We start from the raw sequence: 11,297 nt of genomic DNA on the forward strand, positions 1-11,297 counted from the left end.
CTTTAGCAACTTGAGATGCAATCCATCTGGTCCTGGCGACTTATCCACTTTCAGGGATGTCAGACCCTCAAGCACGTCCTCTCTCATTATGCTTATCGTATCTAATATTTCACACTCCTCCTCTTTAACTACAATGTCTGCATCAACCCTCTCCTTTGTGAAGAGAGAGACAAAGTACTTATTAAGAACCCTGCCCACATCTTCTGCATCCACGCATAAGTTCCCCTGTACATCTGTGATGGGCCCCACCCTTTCCTTAGTTATCCTTTTGCTCTTAATGTACTGATAAAACATCTTCGGGTTTTCCTTGATCTTACCTGCCAATAATTTTTCATGTCTTCTCTTTGCTTTTCTAATTTCCTTTTTTACTTCACCCCTGCACTTTCTATACTCCTCTAGGCTTTCTAAAGTATTAAGATATTTGTGACAGTCATAAGCTTTCTTTTTTTGCTTTAACGTACCCTATAAGCTTTTAGATAACCAGGGGGCTGTAGATTTGGCAGTACCACCCTTTATCTTTGTGTGGACATGCCTACACTGTGCCTGTAGTATCTCCCTCTTGAAGGCCTCTCACTGGTTTGCCACTGAATTTCCTTCCAGTAGCTGTATCCAGTCCACTTTTACCAGGTCACCTCTCAGTTTCGTAAAATTTGCCTTCCCCCAATTTAGAACCTTTGCTTCTGTTTTATCTTTGTCCTTTTCCATGATTATGCTAAAACTAACTGTATTATGGTCACTATCTCCAGAATGGTCACCCACTGTTACTTCATCCATTTGCCCAGCTTCATTACCGAAGACTAAATCTAGAATTGCGCCCCCTCTCATTGGGCTTATTACGTGCTGGCTAAAAAAGTTCTCTTGAACGCAGTTCAAGAATTTTGTCCCCTCTGTGCCCTTCATACTGTTTGTATCCCAGTTGATATTGGGGTAGTTGAAACCCCCAACTATTATTAGAGTCATAGAGAGATACAACACCGAAACAGGCCTTTCAGCCCACTGAGTCCACGCCGACCATCAACCACCCATTTATACTAATCCTACTAATCCAAAGCCTTTGACCTCGTCAGCAGACGTGGTCTCTTCAGACTACTAGAAAAGATCGGATGTCCACCAAAGCTACTAAGTATCATCACCTCATTCCATGACAATATGAAAGGCACAATTCAACATGGTGGCTCCTCATCAGAGCCCTTTCCTATCCTGAGTGGTGTGAAACAGGGCTGTGTTCTCGCACCCACACTTTTTGGGATTTTCTTCTCCCTGCTGCTTTCACATGCGTTCAAATCCTCTGAAGAAGGAATTTTCCTCCACACAAGATCAGGGGGCAGGTTGTTCAACCTTGCCCGTCTAAGAGCGAAGTCCAAAGTACGGAAAGTCCTCATCAGAGAACTCCTCTTTGCTGACGATGCTGCTTTAACATCTCACACTGAAGAATGCCTGCAGAGTCTCATCGACAGGTTTGCGTCTGCCTGCAATGAATTTGGCCTAACCATCAGCCTCAAGAAAACGAACATCATGGGGCAGGATGTCAGAAATGCTCCATCCATCAATATTGGCGACCACGCTCTGGAAGTGGTTCAAGAGTTCACCTACCTAGGCTCAACTATCACCAGTAACCTGTCTCTAGATGCAGAAATCAACAAGCGCATGGGTAAGGCTTCCACTGCTATGTTCAGACTGGCCAAGAGAGTGTGGGAAAATGGCGCACTGACACGGAACACAAAAGTCCGAGTGTATCAGGCCTGTGTCCTCAGTACCTTGCTCTACGGCAGCGAGGCCTGGACAACGTATGCCAGCCAAGAGCGACGTCTCAATTCATTCCATCTTCGCTGCCTTCGGAGAATACTTGGCATCAGGTGGCAGGACTATATCTCCAACACAGAAGTCCTTGAAGCGGCCAACATCCCCAGCTTATACACACTACTGAGTCAGCGGCGCTTGAGATGGCTTGGCCATGTGAGCCGCATGGAAGATGGCAGGATCCCCAAAGACACATTGTACAGCGAGCTCGCCACTGGTATCAGACCCACCGGCCGTCCATGTCTCCGTTATAAAGACGTCTGCAAACGCGACATGAAATCGTGTGACATTGATCACAAGTCGTGGGAGTCAGTTGCCAGCATTCGCCAGAGCTGGCGGGCAGCCATAAAGACAGGGCTAAATTGTGGCGAGTCGAAGAGACTTAGTAGTTGGCAGGAAAAAAGACAGAGGCGCAAGGGGAGAGCCAACTGTGCAACAGCCCCGACAAACAAATTTCTCTGCAGCACCTGTGGAAGAGCCTGTCACTCCAGAATTGGCCTTTATAGCCACTCCAGGCGCTGCTTCACAAACCACTGACCACCTCCAGGCGCGTATCCATTGTCTCTCGAGATAAGGAGGCCCAAAAGACATTAATCCCATTTTTTCCCCTCTCACATCCCCACCTTCCCTCAATTCTCCTACCACCTACCTACACTAGGGGCAATTTTTTTACAATGGCCAATTTACCTATCAACCCGCAAGTCTTTGGCATGTGGGAGGAAACCGGAGCACCCAGAGGAAACCCACATGGTCACAGGGAGAACTTGCAAACTCCGCACAGGTAGTACCCATAACCGAACCTGGGTCGCTGGAGCTGTGATGCTAACCACTGCGCCACCCACTATTGCCCTATAGATTTTGAACTCAGAAATGTGCCTACATATTTGTTTTTCAATCTCCATCTCACTATTTGGGGGTCTATAGTACACTCCCAGAAACGTAGCTGCCTCCTTTTTATTTCTGAGCTCTACCCATATGGCCTCGTTGATGATTCATTTAGCATATCATCCCTCCTCAAAGCTGTTATTGATTCCTTAACAAATAATGTTAGCTATATCCAGGGATGTTGAGCTGCCATTCTTGCCCTTCTTTAAGCCAAGTTTCCGTTATAGCAATGATATCATGTTACCATTTTTGGCCGATTGTGGATGCTGGCTCTTTAGTAGAGCTATCCAATTAGTCCCTATATCTTTCCCTATACCCTGCAAATTTCACCCCTTCGAGTATTTATGTAATTCCCTTTTGAAAGTTGGTATTGAATCTGCTTCCACCACCCTTTCAGGCATGCATTCCCGATCATTACAGCTGTGTAAAAATGTTTTCCTCATGTCATCTCTGGTTCTTTTGCTAATTAATTTAAATGTTATATTCTTTAAGGAGAACAGCCCCAGCCTCTCCACATAACTGAAGTCTCTCATTCCTGGTACCATTCTAGTAAATCTTTTCTGCACCTTCTATAAGGCTTTGGCATCCTTCCTGAAGTATGGTGCCCAGAATCGGATGTAATACTCCAGCTGGGGCATAACCAGTGTTTTATAAATGTTCAGTATTTGGCACCACCTGTTTTGTGCACAAGCCATTATTTCATTGCTCTTCTCTAAGGCTGCAGTTATATTATTCTGGTAGCTGCACAGTGCAAAGGGTAGCCATCAACTTCCAAATTGTATTGGGAGATATGAACTGCATGATCTCTGACAGCAAAGAGCTCTGCATCTTTGTTTGCATTTATACAATTCTGCTCGCTGACTGGTTTTGATTTTTTGGTTTTGCACTAAATCTGTACGAGTGTCAAAGTAGTCCTCAATACATTTCAGGTTGAGTTTCACAGTTCCCTGCAGTTATACTCCACACAATGCTAAGCCGAGCAATGAGATGACTTTCTTGGGAAAGATTTGCACTGCATTGTCGTGCATTCCAGAATCTGATCAAGATCTGACTGATATTATACTGGCACATTTGTTTTGATGTACACCCAAAATTGCTTTGTATTAGAAAATTTGATAGTATAACTGCTCCCTTAACATCTTTATTGTGGTGTCTATCCAACACATCTGTTATAAATATTATCTCTCTTCCATTGCACAGATCCAGGAATTTTGAAATTAAATGTTTTGTAATTCAAATGGGACACAGTATATCTACCTGAGATACAGTTAACATGATAGCTTATCATTTATCACATTATACAATGCTTAAAAATAAATATCACAAACAAGCAAATTCACAAAACATCACTATGGATGGGAGGATAAATGAGGGAAAAATCTAGGACTATATTCATTGGAGCAGACAAAGGTGAGAGGAGACATAACTGTGTTTTGAAATTGTGCAGAGGTAAATACAGTATAGAATACATTTAATGCAGGTAGCCATTGAAGCTGAATAAGAGGGCATTAAATGTCGAAGAAAAATAGTTGAGTAATGTAGTAAAACAGAACCAGAGTGGACAGCTCCTATGCAGAGGTAGGAGTGGCATCATAATAGAAATAGCCTCCTAACTCCAAGAACTTCCCTCCTTGCTACCATTGCTTTCCCAAATAGCAAGCTTCATCCTGCCAGGCATCTGCATGCCCTGGAAAGGGAGAGAATCATGAGGATACACTAAAAGGACAACAATTCAGGTTATGTACAGAGCAAAGACTTGTTCTGGGACGACCTTAAGAGCTGTAAGTGAAGCTCACCAGAGGAAGAAATGTCGAGTCATACATGACCAGTTAGTTGTGGGTGGAGCCCAATAGAGTGAGACATGTATAGATGTGAAAGTGCAGTAACTGTATATATATTCTAGTTAAATTATAATAAAGCCCACATTTTCTTTGGCTATTGCTTGTAGTCCTGTGAATCTTACAATAGTTCACATATCAAAGGGACAAATAATATTACATGGTGGCAACGTTTGGGATACATTTTTTCGGAAGACCACGAAATATTACATTGTGGCAATGTTTAATTTTTTTCTGAATAACACAACATGAGCGAATAAAGAACATCCTACCTGGAATGGCTGAAGATCAGGCAGGAGACCCTACAACACTGCAGCGAGCAAGGCTACAGACGGGACCTCAGGAGGTGTTAAACTCTGTGAGTACGGCAGGCAATCTGCCAGGAGATTGGAGCTTTCAACTAATCTGGCAGAGGGTTGAAAAATTTGAAAAGCAGTAGCCGAAGCCATTACTGTTTTAGTTTTTTTTGTGTTTTTTCACTTTGTGGGTGGGGCTCAGGACAAAATGAGTGGGAAGAACTCGACAGTGCCACTGGAGGTCCAGCACATAATAAAAGGCTGGTTGTGGCAGCTACCGGTACTGCAAGCTGCAGCTCTCTTTAAAAAAACAAAGTGATTATTGACAAGGCAGCCGGCAGCTGACGTCATCAGACTGCACCAATCTGCGCAGGCTCCTACTCTCTGCGAATGCGCTGCGTTCCACATTGCCAGGACTGGTTGGCGCATGTGCAGATTACGTCATCGGGTAACGCGTGCAGAGAGCAGGGGTGAGGAAAGCGGGGAGAGAGCGGCCGAAGACCTTGGTGGTGGCGGCGGGTGCGCTCTCCTCCTTCACCCTCCCCCCCCCCCGCCCGCTCACCCTCACCACCCCCCCGCTCTCTCCCCCCCGGCCTGCCCGCTCCCCCCATCACAGCCCCCTCCGGCCCACTCCCCTCCGGCCCGCCTGCTGGCTTGCTCTCTCCCTCCTGCCATTGTGTGCTGCCATGTGTTTAGGTTGCCTTCATGTGATTATTTGAGCAGCGCCATCTTTAGTCCTGGCAGCTGCTGACGTCGCAGACTGTGACGTTTTAGTGGCACAGGCTGCATTTGCACATGTGCCACTGCAACGCCACCTAGTGGTACTGTTGTCAGCAAACGCTGCCTTAAAAAAAAGCTCAATTTTAAAAAAAAGCTCACTAAGTTTAAAACAAATCAAAAAGTTGTGTAAACAAACAGCTGATCACTTGGTTTAAAAAAAATTGTGTAAACAACAAAACCTGTAGCCTCTCACTCTTAAAAGGGGCAGGCCTGAAAAAACAAGAAAGGAAAGGAAACAAAAAGAAGTGTGCCTGTGAAAAGAAAACCTGTAAAATTCCTTATTTATATTTTAAAAAGCAGGATCATTAAGACAATGGCTTTCAGATATCCATTTATAGATTGGAAGACTTCAAGCATAGTATCTGAATTTAAACTGTTTCGATAGCAAATGGAACTGTGTTTCCTGGATCAACAAGTGAGCGAACCAGAGATACGTGATCAAAATTAAGATAGCACTGGGCAACAAGGGCCTACAATGGATCAATATGTCAGGATTATCAGCTGAGGATCAAGCTATGGACATTCCTGGAGCAGCAACTGAAGATGAAGGTAAATTTCCGAGTACATAGGCTTGAGCTTATGATCTACTGGCAAAGGCAAGATGAGTCCATTGACCAGTTTGTTGCAAGGTGCCGAGACAAAGCTCAAGAACGCAACTTCGCAGATATCAAATTGTTGAAACAGGTTATAGAGCTAGTAATCGCATCTACCCCACTAAAGGCCTTTCAAATAGACCTAGAAAATAAGAAAGGGCACACCATAGATGCACTACTCAATGATGGAAGAAAATTTGAAACCATCATGGCTGGACGGCTACAACAATTGGTATGGCTTGACTCACCCAATTCGCAGTTGTCCAGCGTACCAGGACCACTGCAAAGCTTGTGGCATGCGAGGTTGTTCGGCAAGGCAGCACAGAAGCCCGAGCTCAGATACTGCACACAGGAATGGTGACAGATCACATGCAGAGAGAATGTCCACAAGACAGGATGACAAACACAACAAAAACCCAAGCAGGTATATCAGGTTAGCAGAGAAACAGATTGCCAGGAGTACATGGATGAAGAGTGCACTCGTGTGAACAGCGAGCAAGCATTTCACATAGTTAATTTGGATCAGTGTGTCAATGATTTGTTTTTATTCGTTCGTGGGATGTGAGTGTCGCTGGCTAACACGCAGTCTGAGGCATTCGCTATGATCAAGATTTCCACAGAAGAGTGGCAAGTAAAGGCCTACTACCCGACCCAAATCCGACGGGACCCGATGATATGTGTCAGGTTTGGGTCGGCTCGGGTCGCTCTTCCGGGTCCGGCTTTCGGACTTGGATTGGGCCAGGTCCGGGTCTGGTTGGGTCTGGGTCAGACAAACATAGTACTCCACAGTACTCCACAGACTCTGAGTCCGCTCAGTGAGCGAGTGAGCATCTCTGTGACATCATCACGCTTATGCTGCAGCAGTGCAGCTTCCTTCCATTCCATCCATCCATCCAAAAGTGGTAAGTACAGTGAGTGCACTATGGTCGGGTCGGGGCCGGGCTGGGTCAGGCGCGGGAGAAAATGGAAGGACTCAGGCCGGGTCGGGCTCGGGTCGATGTGGTTCTGTCAGGTGCGGGTTGGGTTTTTTTTTTACGGACCCGAGCAGGCCTTTAGTGGCAAGCATAAGATCACACTGAAGCAGGTGCAAATATTCTGTCCATCCATATACTGAAGGACATTTATCTAAAGAAATGGGAATCTATGATGCAACCTAGCACAGCTAGGCTGACTGACTAGAATGGTTCTCCAAACAAATGCATTGGAACGATAACCTTGCAGTGCAGTTATGAGAGCTCCAAATGGGTTTCACAAATGTTTTGTATTGTAGACATAACTGGACCAGCTGTCACAGGACTTCCAGTATGCTGAAATATACAAGTTGTCACAATACATGAATTCAGTAACGCACCGAAGATGGCAGGAAATACCCAGGTCAAGCATAAAGGCAACACAAAGGCTGGGAGTCTTGACATGAAGAAGCGATATGACCAGGACTCTCTTCTTGTGCTTCAATTTGTTGCAGCAAGTACCCAGAGGCCAGGGGGATTGCCGGTGATTGATGATGTTGCCGGTTATCATCTCTCGAAGTTTTCCACAGTAAAGGATATACTTCAGTCTAAACAAGAGAAGATGAAGGCGTCATATGACGTGCAAGCAGGATCAGAAATAGCTCAATTGTCAGAAGGTCAGAAGGTCAGAGTTCTTAATCATACATCGGGAACTTGGTATCCTGCAGAGGTTGCTAGGATATGTGACCAGCCCAGATCATATGAGATCCAGTCACCCAATGGTGCGATTCTCAGACGGAACCAAAGTCAACTCAGAGAGCTGTACAACAGCACCGTATGGGGCAACCGTGTGGCATTGCGGACACGTTCAAAGACAAAGTCTAAAGATGAATGTACAGATGATTTCAGATTTCCAGCATCCGCAGTATTTTGCTTTTATTTGAATATACAGAGGCTAGGAGCACTGAGGAAGAACATGCCAACCAGAGTACTGAGTCACCAAAGTCTCAGACGAGTCGTCAAGATGAGCTCAGCTCTGGGAACAGGTTTACTATAATAAGATAGGGTCGAATAACCAAACCTCCTCTATATTTTAGAGAGTGTTCAACTTACTCACTTATAAATAACGTTTTGTTTTAATCATGTATAGTTAGTCCAAACCATGACATCATTGTATATTGTGTCAAGAAAACATGCTATGGCAAATGGAGATTTTTAAGTCATCGGTTGGAAATTTGAAATAGACTTAAAAAAAGGACTTTTACAAAGACTTGGCCACAGCCAAAAAAAAGCCACCACCATTTGCATTTGGACACCTTGCACATTCCAAGGCATCAAAGTGGGGACACATGTCTGATGAGCCTGTACCCAAAACAATGGCTTGCTCTATTAATTGAACTACTGGAGATTGCTTTCATCAGCAAGACATTCAAAGCCATCCTGAGACGTTAACATTGAAAGGGCGAACCCCTCCAGGTGTAAACATTGACATCCTGAGGCCTGAGAGACTGAAATTCCTAATTTTGAATCTCATTAGAAGTACCAGAGAATACACTGAGACAGTCATGTGACTGTCTGTCCATCTCTGTGAAATCTGGGAGTTTCCCTTGGAAAATGCAGACAAGCCAGACTCAAACTGTGCCGAAGCCAGAAGGGCTGTCTGTCAGTCTCTGTCTCTCTCTCCAGAAGGCCTGGTGGGATGTGCGAAGCCTAGTTGCCGGTTGCTAGATCCAAATCAAAGACACCGAGAAGGAAGCCAAGACCCTGAGCCAGGTAGGCCAGCCACAAAGTGCACTTCTACCAACCAAAGGCTTTAGGAACACAACTTCAGCCGGAAGACAACAGAATCATCCAACCCTACAGACTGTATTGATTTTTATTTGTTCTGGACTCTACTCCAACCACAAATCTACTCCTCATCACTCTGTAATCTATTTGTGTGTGTGTGATTCTCGTGTGAATGTGTAGCGTAATTTTATTATTTTTATTTACATTGGGTTTAGATTCTTAAGTATACTAAACTCACCTCTTTCGTGTTTAAACTTAAGAAAACCTGTCCAATTGGTTCTTTTATGATCACAATGAAGGAAAAAGATAAAACACTCACTGAAGTAGTAAGCACTCCACTGTTTAAAAGGAATAAACCCTGTTGCAGTCAAATAAGAGGAAGGACAAGAGGGAAGCCTTGTGACCCCTCCTCACCTGGCAATAACAATTGTACATTATCTTTGGAAAAAGGGGGATGTTATGGGGCGACCTTAAATGCAGACCATCTTACGAGGTGTAAGTGAAGGCCAGCAAAGGAAGTGATATTGAGTCACACATGACCAGTTAGTTGTGGGTGGAACCCAACAGAGTGAGACATGTGTAGGTGTGCTTGTGCAGTAATACACACACATATATATATATATTATTATAAAACCCTTATTTTCTTTGGATAATTCTTGTAGTCCTGTGAATCTTACAATAGTTCAAATACCAAGGGGGCAAGTAATATTGCAAGACCTAATTTTCAGCTGAGAGGAATGGGATTAGATAAGTTTCTTGTACTTAATTTCAAAACAATTTTGCAGTGTGAACAGTTTCAAGAGTGTCCCAAAAACTGCGTGTCATTCTTAATTCATGCACTAAAAGATTATTCATATTTTTTAGAAGTGATCATATGTCATTTGTAAGAGCTTTATAAGCACAAGGAGAGTTTTTCTTAGCATTTTCACAAAAAACAGGAAGAATTTTGGAATTTGCTCAGCAAACGTTCTGAATAATCTAGGAAAGCTGTATCATAAAAATGGAATTTGACGTTTTTAGTTAACAAAATGAATGGAAATGCAGATGGTGACAACCTAAAACATTGCTAAAAAAAATCCTGGAATTCTATCTTAAACCCCAAAAAAATTCAATGATCCTAAATCAATAACAACAACAACTTCCTTTGATATATAGCGCCTTTAACTTCATAAAACATCCCAAGGTGCTTCACAGGAACATTATCAATCAAAATTTGACACAGAGGCACATAACATTACAACAATTTGTGTATGTGTGTATATATATAGCACCTTGGCTTGGCCATGTGAGCCGCATGGAAGATGGCAGGATCCCCGAGGACGCATTGCACAGTGAGCTCATCACTGGTATCGGACCCACCGGCCGTCCATGTCTTCGCTTTAAAGACGTCTGCAAACGCGAAATGACGTCCTGTGACATTGACCACAAGTTGTGGGAGTCAGTTGCCAGTGATTGCCATAGCTGTTGGACAGCCATAGAGGCGGGGCTAAAGAGTGGCGAGTCGAAGAGACTTAGCAGTTGGCAGGAAAAAGACAAGTGCAAGGAGAGAGCCAACTGTGTAACAGCCCCGACAACCAATTTTACCTGCAGCGCCTGTGGAAGAGTCTGTCACTCTAGAATTGGTTTTATAGCCACTCCAGGCGCTGCTTCACAAACCACTGACCACCTCTAGGCGCTTACCCATTGTCTCTCGAGACAAGGAGGCCAAAGAATATAGCACCTTTAACATAATAAAATGTCGCAAACTGCTTCACAGGAATGTTATCAAACAAAATTTGACACCAAGTCACAGGACAGACCAAAAGCTTGGTCAGAGTTAAGTTTTAAACAGCATCTTAAAGGAGAAGAGAGATACGGAGCAGCTTAGGGAGGAAATTCGACAGTTTAGGCTCTAGGCAACTGAAGGCGCGGCCACCAATGGGGGTGTGATTAAAATCAAGGATGTGCAGGAAACCAGAATTTAAGAAGCTCAGATAGCTTGGAGGGTTATAGGGCCGGAGGAGATTATGGAGATAGAGGGTGGGGCCGGGGATTGAGAAACAATGGAAGAATCTGAAAATAAAAGTGAATTTTAAAACTGAGGCATTGCTGGGACAGAAGCCATTGTATGTCAGCAAGCACGAGTGCGATGGGTGCATGGGACTTGATGCGAGTTAGGATACGGGCAGCAGAGTTTAGTTGGTATCAATTATTTGCCAACTTTGGGCATATCATTTATCTCCGAGGTTGGAAATCACAGCTCACATGTGAAACCTTTGCCATGTCCAGTGGTGTATACTAAAGCAACAATTATATTTTGGGTAGTGGGGGCAGTATCTTATTACCAATGTGCAACTGAACTGCAAGCTTCCTTGTTGCTGCACATCT

This window comes from Heterodontus francisci, chromosome 18, assembly GCF_036365525.1.
Source record: "Heterodontus francisci isolate sHetFra1 chromosome 18, sHetFra1.hap1, whole genome shotgun sequence".
Lineage (NCBI taxonomy): Eukaryota > Metazoa > Chordata > Chondrichthyes > Heterodontiformes > Heterodontidae > Heterodontus > Heterodontus francisci.